At 42.0% G+C, this 15,759-nt stretch overlaps 1 protein-coding gene across 2 annotated transcripts in view; it reads right to left on the bottom strand.

Annotated features, from left to right (window-relative positions):
• ADK (adenosine kinase) overlaps nucleotides 1-15,759 on the bottom strand; it is a 410,809-nt gene that overhangs the window by 188,847 nt on the left and 206,203 nt on the right. The gene's annotated exons all lie outside the window — the stretch shown is intronic.

Below are 15,759 nucleotides of genomic sequence, written 5' to 3'. Positions count from 1 at the left end.
GCATGTCAACAAATGATAGCTCAATCAGACACATAAGAATCTACAGCCTTGGGCTGAATCTGTTTCCAGCTCAGATTTGTAGTATACAGTAACACTTAATGGCATCATTACTTCTTGAGAATGGGCATTAATATACAAAATATCATTAATATACAATATACTTTATATACTTACAATCACCGTATTTTTTATTTATTTATTTATTTATTTGTTTGTTTATTTATTTATTTATTTATTTGACACATTTTTATACAGCCCAAAACTTATGTCTCTGGGCAGTTTACAACAAGATAAAACATTAAAACATTAGTTAAACACTAAAACAAGAAATTGAAAAAACAACAATTTAAAATTTTAAAACAATATTCTAAAACAACATTAAAAACAATCAAAACAGTATCAGTTAAAAGCCTGGGGGAACAGATGCATCTTTAAAGACTTTTTAAAAATTGTCAGAGATGGGGAGGCTCTTATTTCACTAGGGAGCACATTCCAAAGCCTCGGGGAAGTAACGGAGATGGCCTGCCCCTGAGTAGCCACCAGACGAGCCAGTGGCAAATGATTTCAATGGGCGGTGGGGTTCATAATGAAGAAGACGTTTTCTTATTTGTACTCACCTTCCTTTTTACTTCAATCAATCTTTATTACAGTCATAAAGGTAAAGTGTGCTGTCGAGTCGGTGTCGACTCCTGGTGACCACAGAGCCCTGTGGTTGTCTTTGGTAGAATACAGCACAGGTTTACCATTGCTTCCTCCGGCGCAGTATGAGATGATGCCATTCAGCATCTTTCTATATCACTGCTGTCCAATATAGGTGTTTCCCATAATCTAGAATCCCAGCGGGGATTCAAACCGGCAACCTCTGCCTTGCTAATCAAGTCATTTCCCGCTGCTCTATTAGGTAGCTTCATTACGATCATAAACCAGCATAAAATATAAGGGGTGATTACATACACTCGTGCAGAATACACTCCCTGTTGAGGTAAGAGCACCTCCTTCTCTGTTTCTTTTTAAGAAGACCATCAAGACGTTCCTGTTTCCCCAGGCTTTAAACTGAAATTTAAATGTTAATGTTTTTACTTAACTGAGATTGTTTTTATCTGATATTGTTTTATGAATTTCAACCGTTTTATATTGTTTTTATATTTGTTATGTTTTTAATTTTGTTCATCACCTAGTGAAGTCTATATCAGGCAATATAGAAATATGATCGATCGGTTGATAGATAGAGGCAGCACAAAGAGAGAAGAGGAGGCTGCTAGCAACCTTCTCTCCTCCATGCTCTCCATGCACTTGCAAAGGTTGATTTTGAAAGGGGTCTGGCCCCTACCAGGAGTGTGGAGCAAGCCAGCATTTTGCACCTCACCTCAGCCTCCGCAATACCTTGAGCCTCCTCTGCTCATTACATACAGGAAGATCTCATTATCAACGGGGGTTCTGTTCTCAGCTGGAACTGCAGATAATGAGGCACTGAGGCAATGGGAATCGGGGGTTAGGTTCCTGGAGAGCAAAGAAAAATCTTTAGATCTAAATCTTTAAATCTAAAGATTTAAAAATCTTTAAAAGGCCCCCCCAAAAAGCAATAATGTACCATGCCATGCTGTGCAGGTCTCCAGTTGTCCAGCGCCATTTTTCGGAGGTTTCGAAGACATGTCTGTCTTCTATAAAACCCAAGTTATGGAGTTAAATCAGCTCACTACCAACCAATCTGAGTTTCAGAATCTTTATAAAGAAATAAAGTCTAGCCTTTTACCTCCCTGATATATTTGTGCACTCAATATATATGGAGGAGAAGGCAAGATGAATTCAGAACCATTATGCCAATAAAGGTTACATGCTGAGTTCATCTCTATAGGTATCTGTCAAATGCAAAATTGTACACAATAATCTTCAGAGTAATAATGATGTTTTATCATTTTAATTACAAATGCTTGGTGTATGTGTGTGGGTGGGGGGGAATCCCTGAAGTGTATGTGTTGGGGTGGTCTAAATTAACTGCAGTTTGATAGCCAAAGGGTAGCAAAAATAGATTGAGCTACCAAATTTCAAAGTAGTTATAGCAGCTGTCTTCTTGCCTCAGGGAATCTGCGTATTTAACAAAGCAGACAGCTTGGCACTGCCATCTGATTAGCAACATGCCAGTATAGCTGGACAGAATCTGCAGAGGCTCTATTGTTTGGGTACTTGATTAGACATCTGGAGAATTTGGATATTATGTATTTCCCCCATATATTCACTTATAAGAATTTTGCATGGGTTGTCATGTCTTCCTAGCGATTACTAACAAGGTATCGAACCACACATTGTGCAGCAGTAAAAATGAGTTATTACACACTGGAAATGAAGCTATTTTAAAAATAGCAGAGAAAAGGCAGGATTTGAGGGGGGGGACTCTACATTCAGTTGATCATAGATCACTGAAAGAAGTTCTGACTTCAAAGAAATTATCTGAATGGAAACATGAGATGGAGAATATATGCTGCAAAAGCAACTTTATCCCTGAATCAGTGTTACCACAAAAGAACCTAAGCAAGAAAACATTGCCTGTAACCAGGCTTTAGCATGACACATTCTAATCCTAGGTACAGCATCTGTAGAAATCGTACTACTCCAAGGACAGTTTCTGAATGTCAGTTTCCAAGTCTTTACTCCTCCCATCCCCAGGTCCCCTTACCACTCCTCATCTCTCATTCTTTAAGCAGACATCACAAATTACTGGGGCTCACTGGCAGAGTTCAAAGCACCGAACTCTATGCAAACAGCCTTCTTCATCTAGAAGAACATTCTTTTACTCTATCAAATCTATCTAATAAGACTTGATGTTTTATTCAACAGAGCTGAGGAAAATTGTTGCACAATAGGTTAATTCAAAATGGCAGCATAGAAAATGCATCTGTCAGTGGGGATCAAATTACAGGGCAAGCTCCTCATGATGCTTAGAAAAACAAGCCTGCAGTTCTACGGATTATATGCATGCGTGTGTTTAAAGGGGTGGGAAAAGAGCTAAATATCTGCACTAACCTCCAATTAAAGTCAATCATAAAAACAGCCTATTTAATGAGTGCAGATTTCTTTGGGTAATTATAACACCAACCACTCTCCCCCCACCTTTTTAAAATCTATAATTCTGCCTTCTTGTTATTGCTTGCTTTGTCATTAATCGCCTCAGGACCTTGATTTCCTAGCAACAGACTCTGCCACCAAACATTTGGCTCTTGTTCAACATTTTCTTTGTGAAAAATGGCACTGCTGTTGTTGCTGGGCTGTTGCAGCGAGACTGGCTCTGCAAGTGCTCTAATAATGCATTCTTCTCTAAAAATCACATGATGAGAGGAGCAATACCCATGCCTCACTAATTAGTAAACCAAAGGAAGTTTACCTGCAATTGAAAGTCTACAGAAGTCTGCTAATTTCCCGTGTACTACTGATGGTGAACGTTTAAATATAAAAGGGTCCTGGTTTGCTGAATATTGAAGAAAATAAGGGGTAACATTTGCTGAATGGCGTGTGTCAGATTTTCCCCCTCAAAAAGGGATGAACTGGTAGTGTTTAAATAATGGTTCAGAGTACATCTCAGTTTGCTAGAAAGTTTTGTTTTTAAATTAAAAATCATAACTATCAGGAACTTCTGCCATTAAATATTTTTAGGCAAAGATTAAGATAGCAAATGGTTTTATAGCTTGTCTCATGCAACAATCTGTAGCAATACGCAATGCAGGAGGCCCTCAGTTATCGTGGGGGTTAAGTTCCATGGTACCACAACAAATGCCAAAATCATGATGATTGAAAACTTGTGCCCAAGGAATGATGAGATTGGGTTCCTCAGTACATAAAACAAATGCTAAAACCTATTTTAAAAGACAGGGGGGAAACAGAAATGACAGGAGTATAGCACTGTACCTTAGCCTCTCCAGCTTCACCAGTAATGGCCCCACCCAAACAAAAAATCCTCCAAATTCCACAGAAACACATCCCTCCAAAGCTGGAAGTGCCACCAGAAATATCACTGGAAGTCTGCACAGGAATGCAAAGAACTGGAACCACCAATGCAGAACCCGCAATAATAAAGGGCCTCCAGTACATAAGTGGGATGTGAAAAAATGTGATGGTTGCAAGACATAGGAACGATGAAAGACTTCCTTCCACACCTTCCTGGTCTCCTACAAGTGACACAACCCATGGTTGCCATCATAAGAAAGTTTGGAATGGTGATGGGGGGCTTGACCATACCACTAATATTTGGCAATGCTAGACAGTCTCTCCATCGATAGGAGTAACCATATGTGGCTCTGCCAAATGCCACCAGTAATACTGAACAATGACATCTACTATACAGACAAGTGGAGCCCAAATTTTTTTCAGAGAAAACATGTTTTGGACCCATACTTCATTCACACCGAACTCTTAGAAGATATCCCATTCTCTTATTCTTATTCCAAATACTGTTTATCCAGAGTTTTTCATACAGTTACAAGAATTTCGCAAATAAAACTGCACAATAGGTACAATGGAAAGCAAAAACAAATCAACTTTAGGGCAGCAATATGCAAGAAACTCAAAAAGAACAATTTGAGACCTTGCAGGTATAACAGGAATCAAAAAGAGAAACAAATAACTTCTGCGGGAACAAGTAAATATAAACCCAGGCATAAATCCAGAACAAAGCATTACTAAGAAAACCAAATACTAGGATCCTTAATACAGGGAAATAAGATAAACGGCTGGCTGTGTTTTGTTCTGTGAATGTGTGCAAAACTGGAAGCCTCTTTCCAAAAAGGAAAAAAAAATGCATTCTTAATTTCTCAGTTGTGAGGTTGTTTTTGCATCACCATTAACCTCTATCCCACACTTTATTCATTCAGTCATAGTAAGTGGGACACTCTCTTCTCCAAGTAATTTTACACACACACACACACACACACACACACACACACACACACACACACACACACTATTTAACTAAAAGAAGATTGACCTCCCTGATATGCAACAACACTGTTTTGAGGTCTTTATCAACCACACTATGAAATATGTTTCCACATGAAGACATTCATGGAGGAACAGGAAAATTCACCAAACATTGTTGGACTCAGAATTGAGGTGGGGGGCAATGTATACACCATACATGTTCTACCCTCTTGAGAGCTTGACTGCTGCTTTTGTGGTGGTGGTGTTCTTTGGTCAATGCACACATGCTAGAGGGAAATATGTATGTTTTGTTTTCCCAAGGGGAAATCACGTTTATGCATGTGTGAATACTATCTCAGTCTTTACAGTATGAAAGGTGGTCACTACGCCATGCTGCCACCCCGCATTGCGCCAGGTGTCCAAGTGTTGTAACCTGCACTGAGCAGGACCTCTGCTTTAGAGACAGAGGGGTGAGTGAGGAAAGAAATATGTGGGATGGGAATATGTTGAGTTGCATGTTAAAATATTTCTGCTAATGCATATTTTCATAAATATTCCTTTTTTTAGCCTACTTTCCAGTAGGCTTATGAGATCACCTGGCATTCTGTCTGTGTGTGTCCGTGTGTCCTTCCCATCAACTTCACAATGCCTGGACCAATATGAACCAAATTGGGTATAGTTGTAGGGACACACAGAGACACCTCAATGGCAAAGTTTGTGATGATGTCATCCAACCCAATCCAAGATGGTGTATGTGTAAACATTTGAGGAGCATGTGGGCTGACTTGTGAACCGCCTGACCAATTTGAACCAAATTTGCTACAGATGTAGGGACACATAGGGATGCCCAAATGGTATGGTGTGTGATGACATCATCCACTCCAATTCAAGATGGTGGCCACATGAACATCTGAGGCGCAAGCGGGCTAATTTGTGGACTATCTAACCAATTTAAACCAAATTAGGTACAGTTGCATTGAGTGGCACATAGGGACACCTCAACGGCGTAGTTTGTGATGATGTCATTGACCCTGATCCAAGGTGGTGAACGCGTAAACCTTTGAGGCACACGTGGGCTAACTTGTGAACTGCCTAAACGATTTAAACCAAATTTGTTACAGATGTAGGGACACAAAGGAATGCCCAAATGGCATGGTGTGTGATGATGTCACATTCCAATTCAAGATGGCGGCCACATGAACATTTGAGGTGCAAGCAGGCTAATTTGTGGACTGCCTAGCCTATTTGAACCAGATTAGGTACAGTTGCAGTGAGTGACACACATGGACACCTCAACGGCACAGCTTGTGATGATGTCATCCATGCTGATTCAAGATGGCAGACACACAAACATTTGAGGCGCAAGTGGGCTAACTTGTGAACCATATAACCGATTTGAACCAAATTCGCTGCAGCTGTAGGGGCACATAGGGACACCCCAATAGCGAACACTGTGACAATGTCATCCACCTCAATTCAAGATGGTGGACACACAAACTTTGGAGGCGAAAGTGCACTAACTTGTGGACAGTCTAACCAATTTGAACAAAATTTGCTACAGCTGAATGGACACATAGGGATGCCCCAGTGGTATAGTTTGTGATGATGTCACCCACCCTGATCCAAGATGGCAGATGCATAAACCTTTGGGGCACAAGTGAACTAACTTGAGGACTGTCTAACCAATTTCTATAAAATTTGGAACAGCTGTAGTGAATGACACACAGGGACACCTCAATGGTGCAGTTTGTAATGGTGACATCCACCCAGATCCAAGATGGTGGACACATCTCAACTCCTGCCTGTGGCTTCCAGAGGCATCTTGTGGGCCACTGTGCAAAACAGGATGCTGGACTAGATGGGTCTTGGGCCTGTTCCAGCAGGGCTGTTCTTATGAGGTGCAAGAGATCTAACTTGTGGACCTCAGTTTGTACCAAATTTAGTCCAGATGTAGAGACAGTGCAAGTAAAGCAGGCTGATTAGTTCTTACTAGAACAACTTGTATATTCTTACATTCTTGTGAGGTACTAGCAGACTGCAAGTTCATCAAACTGCTATCCACATTTCGGATCTGAGCCACTAACAGAATACTGACCACAATGATCTTATGTTCACAGTTTAATAAGATTTTGCTCCATATATGTAGAGAAGATAGTAAAGGTAGTTTCTTTATAATTCTTTTGTTGAAAAGATGTTTCTGGAAGCCAAAAGCTAAGCAGACAGTTTGGCTTACCATAATACTGTAGTCTCAATCTAGCCCACTCTGCAGAACTTCTCCCACATACAGGATTCAGATGAAAAGGAGGAATATTCCAAAATCTGCGACTAAGGCTTTATAAGCTCTCCAACATCTACATGAAACCTCTGAGAGAGATTATCAAGAGATTTAGTGCAGGGTGTTATCAGTGTGCTGACAATATCCAAATCTATTTCTCCAGGTCAACTTCATCAGGAGAAGGCATAACCTCCCTAAATGCTTGCCTGGAGGCAGTGATGGGCTAGATAACAAACTAAGACTGAATCGAAATAACTATGGAGGTACTTATTATGGGGGGTTGGAATTCAGGAGACAATTTTGATTTGCAGGTTCTGGATGGGATCACATTTCCCCAGAAGGAACAGTATGCAGTCTGGGAGGGTTTCTGGATCCAAACCTCTCCTTGGTGTCTCAGGTTGAGGTAGTGGCCAGAGGTGCTTTCTATACGCTTCAACTGATATGCCAGCTGTGTCAGTTCTATAAGCTTTGGCTGATATGCCAGCTGTGTCCGTTTCTTGAGATAAACTACCTCAAAACAGTAGAATATATGCTGGTAACCTCCAGGTTTGACTGCAGCAATGCACTCTATGTGAGACTGCCTTTGTACATTGTCCAGAAACTGTAGTTGGTCCAGAATGTGGCAGCCAGGTTGGTCTCTGGGTCATCTTGGAGAGACCATAATACTCCTATAACTAAAAGAACTACACCAGCTACCAACAAGTTCCCAAGCAAAATACAAGGTGCTAGTTATAACCTATAACTCCCTAAACAGATTAGGCCCTGGGTATTTATAAGAGAATGTCTTCTTCACTATGAGCCCCATCGCCCATTGAGATCATCTGGAGAGGTTCATCTGCAGTTGCCACCAGTTCGTCTGGTGCTGCCCCAAGACTTCGGAATGTATTCCCTGCTGAAATAAGAGCCTAAGGACACATTTATTCACCCACGCTTTTTAACTAGACTTTTGATTTTAAATTGTTTTAAGGTATTAATTTGTTTTGATTTGTTTTATGTTGCTGTAAATCACCCGGAGATGGATGTTTGGGATGGTGCACAAATATAATTAATAAGCAAACACCGCACCTGGGAATTGGCACCAGTCCCACTAACTCCTTTCCACTCTGCAGTATAGTATCATTCGATAGTTGGCTGCCTAAAGTGTGCCATTGAGTCTGTACCGACTCCTGGAGACCACAGAGCCCTGTGGTTGTCTTTGGTAGAATACAGGAGGGGTTTACCATTGCCTCCTCCCGCGCAGTAGGAGATGATGCATCTTTCAGCATCTTCCTATATTGCTGCTGCCTGATATAGCTGTTTCCCATAGTCTGGGAAACATACCAGCGGGGATTTGAACTAGCAACCTCTGGCTTGGTAGTCAAGCCATTTCCCCGCTGCGCCATTAGGTGGCTGCCAAAAGACACAAAATTCTTTTGGTAGCTATTTGGGACTGCAAGTAAGGTGAGATAGCAATATTTGTGTTCTTCAATGTTCAAGTAAATAGCAGGGTGATGGTCAGATGAACCCTGAGTGTTGCAATTTATACACAGAAGTAGGAGAGTGTCCATTTATTAGTACAGTCTTGGAAGACACTCAGCAGGTTTTTATTAATTATTATTACTATTTTCTAAATCATCTTGGTTTAGTTTTCAATTACAGAGAAGGGCAGAAATAAGTTCCTAAATCATTTTAAATTTTGATTACAATAAAACATGTTAAAATATTCTGGCTTTTTAAAGCCCTTGAATCCATTAATTACCAAGATTTTGATCCTCTTGGGAACAGAAATATCTAGGTCTGGAAAAGCTACTGCAATTGCTTCTGGGATGGGATGCACTATAAATGAAACAACTAAATACAGCTGAGAAGTTGGTAACCTCTGCCCATCAGCCTCCTAGACTTCCAATAACCCGAATGTAGAAGCCTGCATTGATACTGCTACAGAACTCTACAGGTTTTCAGTGACAAGTCTCATGCCCTATTAATGAGGCTTTGACATAATGTAAATTGTAATGTGGCCAACAACATAGTGATCAACAGATTGGAAGAGACCAGTCTACATACCCATACCAAAGAAAGGAGACTTAACAGATTGCGCAAACCATTGCACAATATCCTTAATTTCACATGCTAGCAAAATAATGCTCAGGACCATCCATCAACATTAGAGCCCTGCGTGGAAAGGGAAATGCGGGATGTTCAAGCTGGTTTCAGAAAAGGCCAAGGAACAAGAGACATCATTGCTGATGCACGCTGGATAACTGAGAAAGCTAAAGAATACCAGAGAGGAGTCAATATGTGCTTTATTGACTACAGAAAAGCCTTTGATTGCTTTGAACATGTCAAGTTGTGGAATATCCTTAGGAAAATGGGTGTCCCAGAACATCTCATTGTTCTCATGAGAAACCTATACACAGGACAGGAAGCCACAGTCCAGACGGAACACGGTGAAACAGATTGGTTCCAGATCAGCAAATGAGTAAGACAAGGCTGTATGCTGTCTCCTTATTTATTCAATTTATAAGCTGAATATATACTGAGAGAAGCTGGATTGGAAGAAGATGGGTGTGGTTTTAAAGTTGGAGGAAGAAACATCAATAATCTGCACTTTGCTGATGACACTACAATGAATGCACCACTGAGATACCTTAAAGGCCAAGTTGATCATCCTGGAGAGAATCTATCTATGTGGCTGCTAAGAGTCGACACCGACTTGATGGCACTCACTCACTCACTCACTCAATCAATCAAATTGTAATGCAACCATATCATACAAAGGATCTCTGAAAAAACAAATGCAGGTTACAACAGATTACCTGTAGGTTTCTAATATTCAAAGGAAATATTACAGGTTCTTCCAAAATCCATAGGACTCACTAGATAATATGGATATCCATTTCCATTTTAGTTCCAGAAATACCACCAGATGGCGAGGTGGACTAAAACAGATTACTGAACAATTAAGAGCATCTATAGGAAAGCATCATTTTGATGACATCTTGAGATAGGAACACTTAATATATATTTTGATTCTTTGTGTCAAAAGGCATCAGGATGTATGAGGCAAACACTATCACATTTCAGTATGTTATATCACAAATCATTTTAAATTATCATAATCACTCTGCTAGTATATTACAGCAAAATTATTTTGTTGAGCAAGTTTCTGAACTAGAAGTATGAAATGTTATGATGTGCTGACATCCAGCATGTGTTTTGACAGATCCATATACTTAGGCCATGTAATTTTAATAGACCACCTCTCTATCTCTGCTTCGAAAACCTTGCATTAGCTCCTCCAAAAGGAAGAAACTAGAACCAGAAAAAGCAGGCAATATCCCTCACCTAAAAAAAAAAGATACAAGAAGAGTCGTGCTGGATCAGGCCCAAGGCTGATCTAGTCCAGCATCCTGTTCCATACAATGGCCCACCAGATGCCTGCTGTTGTTCCCTTGTAACTGGTATTCAGAGGCATCATAGTGATCAGACTAGTAGCCATTGATAGACCTGTTCTCCATGAATTTGTCTACGACCCTTTTAAAGCCACCAAAACTAGTGGAAACCCACTATGCAAAACTGTGTGACAAAGAAGGAGAGACACGAGGGTGGGGTGGGCATGTCGTGGAACCAGAAGGAACCTCCCTGGCATCCCTAAATACCTTCCCCACCCACATGAGGAAGTTGACACCTGAAATATCAACCAGTTCCCTGGGAAATGGGGAAGTGGGGATAATGTCTTCCAAGAGTCACAGAGAAAACGAATTCATGGTTAGAATTTCCTTTTCACCTTTCTCTCAGAATGCATTCTAGATCCTTTAGCATGCAAAAACAATCAGTGTCTTTCCAGGGTGGGTGTCCAGGAGGACTTTGAGGTACTTTCTTTCCAAAGGCCAGAATTGCCTTTGAATACATCAATCAGAATACATCAATCTTATAGTAGAACATAGGATGATGTCTTATTGTCAAACCTGGGCAAGTCAGGCATGGTAGAAAGCACACTGATGAAGCAAACCAAGCTGAAGTCCAACAAGCCAGGGTCAGAAGTGAAGGATCAGTCTGGCAGGAACAGACAAGGTCATAGTTGAACAAGCCAGGGGTCTAAAGCCAGGAAATCCAAAAGCAGGGAACAGGAACAGGGCCAAAAGCATCCACAACAAACTTGATTCAGCAAGAAGCAGAGGCAAACTGAGACCTGAAATAAGAGTCAGAGGCGCAGCCCTACCCAAACCTGGAATGTCCTTGCTCTTAAAGGGCCTGTCTCCTCATTTCCAGGCACTTGCTACGGTGGGGCTGGGTAGTTGCTGGTGAAGGTTCTGGTACCTCTGCCTCTGAGTGAGGACAAGGGTAGGGGAGTGTTGAGAGGGTCAGCAGGCATGGGGTCACTGGTATTGAAGGCGGAGGCCCCTGGAAGCCCCACTCCTCAGAGTATTCTGTGCATTGTGGGGTCAGGTTCAGAGCTAATAACTACCTCCTCCACTAGATCCTCAGAGTCAGATGCATGTACCATGGGGTCAGGCTTGGGGTTCATGACACCTATATAGAGTCAGACTACTGGTCCATCTAGCTCAAAATTATCTATGCTGACTGGCAATGGCTCTCCAACATATCAGACAGGAGTCTTTACTGGCCCTATTTGGAAATGTCAGGGGTTGTACCTGGAATATTCTGCATGCAACACAGATGCTCTACCACTGAGTTACAGCCCCATCCACAAAGTAACTACTGCCTGGTAAAGGTGTGAACCAGGTGTCCATGTAGCCTCCCTATGTATTTCTTCTAAGGAGACTATCATGACAAGACTACAGAAGTAGCCATTCTCCGGATGGAATGATTCCTGACCCTGCTGGAGGTGGCTATCCCTGACTTCCATATGCCAGCACAATGTAGTCTTTCAGCCATCAAAAAATGGGAGAACTTCCTACCCAGAGAAGTGTCTTTGGGGGGTGGGGGACCAGGGACTCTCACTGCCTGATTTAAATAGACATGGATAGCCTGACACACATCCAGTTTATACCAGTCTTGGTCCTATTGATGAACCAGCTTTGGGCAGAAAAATGGCAAGGACAGTTTCTGTTACTAACAAAAGAGAAAGTTAACTTTAAGCATGAAAAAGAGGTCAAGCCAAAGAACCACTTGGTCCAGGGCTGCACAACTTCGGCCCTCCTGCAGATGGTGGACTACAACTCACATAATCCCTGATTACTGGCAACTGAGGCTAGGGATTATGGAAGTTGTAGTACAATAATAGATGAGGAGCCGAAACAGGAACATTCAAAGTGAGAAAAGAGTATCCACAAGTTTGAGACCTTCCTAGAAAATGTGATGGCCATGAGAAACAATATCTTTAAGGTATTATATTAGGGAAACACTTTCTGATCATCTTTGGTTTCAACAAGGACCACTTTGCAGTGGTTCTCTGAACCATGAAGCATCGCTAAGGATGTGCTGGCTAGACATGTTTGGGCATCTGGATGGTTGGTTTTAGTTTTGCAGACATTTATTCTGGCTGCCAGGGCTCTGGAGTCAAGCTGGATAGCAACCAAGGATGAGTCAGCCAGAATGGGGCTGCAGACAAAGAGGTCTTCTGCCCATTGGTAAACACCCAGGCAAAAACTAATTTGGTGACTGAGAACTACATGGTGGCTCCTGATGCTTCAAAACACTTTTAAAGGTAGCTTCCACGCTCTTTTTACAAAGATCCTTGTGTCCACCTTCCCCATCCTCGCGGATGGCAGCATTTGAAGTGAAAAGAGGCCACTGGAGCATCACAACAGGAACCAATCAGAAGCTGGGTTTTTGTACATTATTATAATTGTATGTTTTGCTATAATTACATACATTATCTATCCATCCATCTATCCATCCATCCATCATATTTCTATATCGCCTAAAGCGGTGTGAGAAAATGGGTGTGTCCTAACAGTCTTTTAAAAAACAGCCAGAGATAGAAAAACTCTGATTTTAACAGGAATTTCAATCCAGAGCCCCAGGGCAGCCAGAGAGAAGGCCCCGTCCGAGTAGCCACCAAACAAGCTGGTGGTAGCCATAACTGGGCCTCCACAGATGCTGTTAATAGGCGAGTGGAGGTGCTTTCTTGACAAAGGAAGAGCTCTCTTAAATACCCTGGACACAAGCCGTTAAGGGCTGTATAGATAATAGCCAGCACTTTGGATTTTGTTCAGAAACATATGGGCAGCCAGTGCAGTTTTTAAAAGACTGGTGTTATATGGTCTCTTCAGTCTGGCTGCTGCATTCTGTACCAATTGTCATTTCTGGACTTGAGGTTACCACCATATTTTAAGTGTTTTAAGGTCACTGTCCTCCAGAAATGGGTGTAACTGATGTATCAGCCAAAGCAGATAAAAATCACCCCTAGCCATTGCCTCAAACTGAGAGACCAGAGAAAGATTTGGATCCAAGAGGATTCCTAAACTATGTATTTGTTTTTTCGGAGGAGCGTAACACATCCATAACAGGCAGATTTAAACCATCTCTCAAGTTCTGAATTCAATTTCAGTTTGTTATCCCTCATCCAGACCATTACTGCCTCCCGGCAGGCATTTAAAAAAATTGTGCCATTATTTGATCAAGCTGATATGGAGAAACAGATTTGGGTTTCTTTGGCATATTATTGTTTGTTTGTTTTTGTTTATTTAATATACCGCCAGACTCCAAAGACTATATATTGATAACAGCCTGCAAATCTTCTGAATCATCAGCAGAGCCAACTCAAAACCCTTCCAAAGCTTCTTGGAAACCTATTTGATCCATAACCTACTTGGGCGGACCAGCCTAATAGTCCCTTCACCCCTGCAGAGGTGGGTTGCTTGCGGCTATAAATCCCACCTTAACTAGGTGGTGGTCCATGCATGACAATGGGGAAATAACAAAAATCCCCACTCATGGAACACCACCCTGATCAGAGCAAAAGACCAAACTGAGTGTGTGACCAGCATCATTCATCTGTCATGAGACTACTTGGGATAAGCCCATAGTTGTCATGGCTGCTATGAACTCCTGAGCCGCTCTGGACAACCAGGTCCCAAAGTGAACAAGTCCCAAAGTGATCAGTGAAGTCCCCCACTACCAATGGGAGTTGACTCCAGTAGTTGACTCCAGTGCCAACTCCACAACCAGATTCATCAACTTAGTTAGGGACTCTTTTGGGCAATGGGGTGATTGTTACACTAACAGAAGTCACGGTGTATCCTTGGTCTCTAGGCTTAGGTACACACATTCAATATAAGCCTGGTGGAAGGGCAGGCAGAAAAGACTTGTGCAGTTGGCATGAAAAGCAATGGGCACCTAAGCACAAACATGTCCCACAACCCTACTGCCCCTCCTGGAGACAGAGGGATGTAGCTGGAGCAGTAGTGTTTGATGTGTACCAGCAGCTGGCCATTTGATGGGCACTAAAGGGCCACAGCTATGTCAGTCTTTCCCAGTACTGGGAAGCAGCACTGGACAGAGGCAGCTGAAAGCTCAATGTACCCCAAAGAGTCAAACCACAGTGTAGCCCCATGGACACAGCCACAGGGTGGGGGACTGTTGGGAGTGGCAGCTCCATCTCTCCTTGCCATATATGGCCCTTAGTCTAAGATGTATCGGGTGGGATTAGAGGGAAGACTTTTGGAAATAAAACTGCAAAAAGTGCTCAGCAAGAATCCCTGTGATGTCACTCTTGGCAGAGCTCATCTGGGAGACTGAGGTCACCTCCTCTCCTTGGAAGATCTTCTGCAAGACAAATACCATACCCCCTGATCCTGGAGAGGAGAGCTGGTCTTATGGTAGCAAACATGACTTGTCCCCTTAGCTAAGCAGGGCCCACCCTGGTTGCATACGAATGGGAGACTAGAAGTGTGCGCACTGCAAGAGATTCCCCTCAGGGGATGGAGCCGCTCTGGGAAGAGTAGAAGGTTTCAAGTTCCCTCCCTGGCTTCTCCAAGATAGGGCTGAGAGAGATTTCTGCCTGCAACCTTGGAGAAGCCACTGCCAGTCTGTGAAGACAGTACTGAGCTAGATAGACCAATGGTCTGACTCAGTATATGGCAGCTTCCTGTGTTCCTATGTACTATCCCAAAGGATCTAGAATGTGCTCCAGGCATCTAAAGAGAAGAGACCTACTCACAACAGGTACTACTGGTTTAGTAGACAATACCATGGAATTGCTGACTTTCCCTTATCCGAGTTGTTAAAAATCAGCTAACCCATGGATATTCTAGCCAATATAAATATTAGGGTTAGGCTAAATTTCACCAACTCCAGAACCTCCACATCAAGCTGGAGATACTAAATGTTGGCTCTCACTGCAAAATTCCTCTGCAAAACAAAATTCACAATTGTATGGAGAACAGTACGTTTGAATCAGTAATAATTGTTTTCAGGAACACAACCATGCAGATTTTTAACAGCCTTTTGCAGCACAGTATTTGCTACCTTTTTTTAAACTCTTCTTCATTTAACAATATTCTTAAGCTTTCCTACAATTTTTAGCTCACTGCATTTATCCCCAAGTGTGCCATTCATAACAGCTCAGGGTATATTTTGAAATGAAAACACAGACCGTTTGGGGAGGGAGGAGTTCAAATTAAAAACAG

Source organism: Hemicordylus capensis, chromosome 3, assembly GCF_027244095.1.
Source record: "Hemicordylus capensis ecotype Gifberg chromosome 3, rHemCap1.1.pri, whole genome shotgun sequence".
In the NCBI taxonomy this organism is placed as follows: Eukaryota; Metazoa; Chordata; class Lepidosauria; order Squamata; family Cordylidae; genus Hemicordylus; species Hemicordylus capensis.
This window is presented reverse-complemented; position numbering and strand designations above follow the sequence as displayed.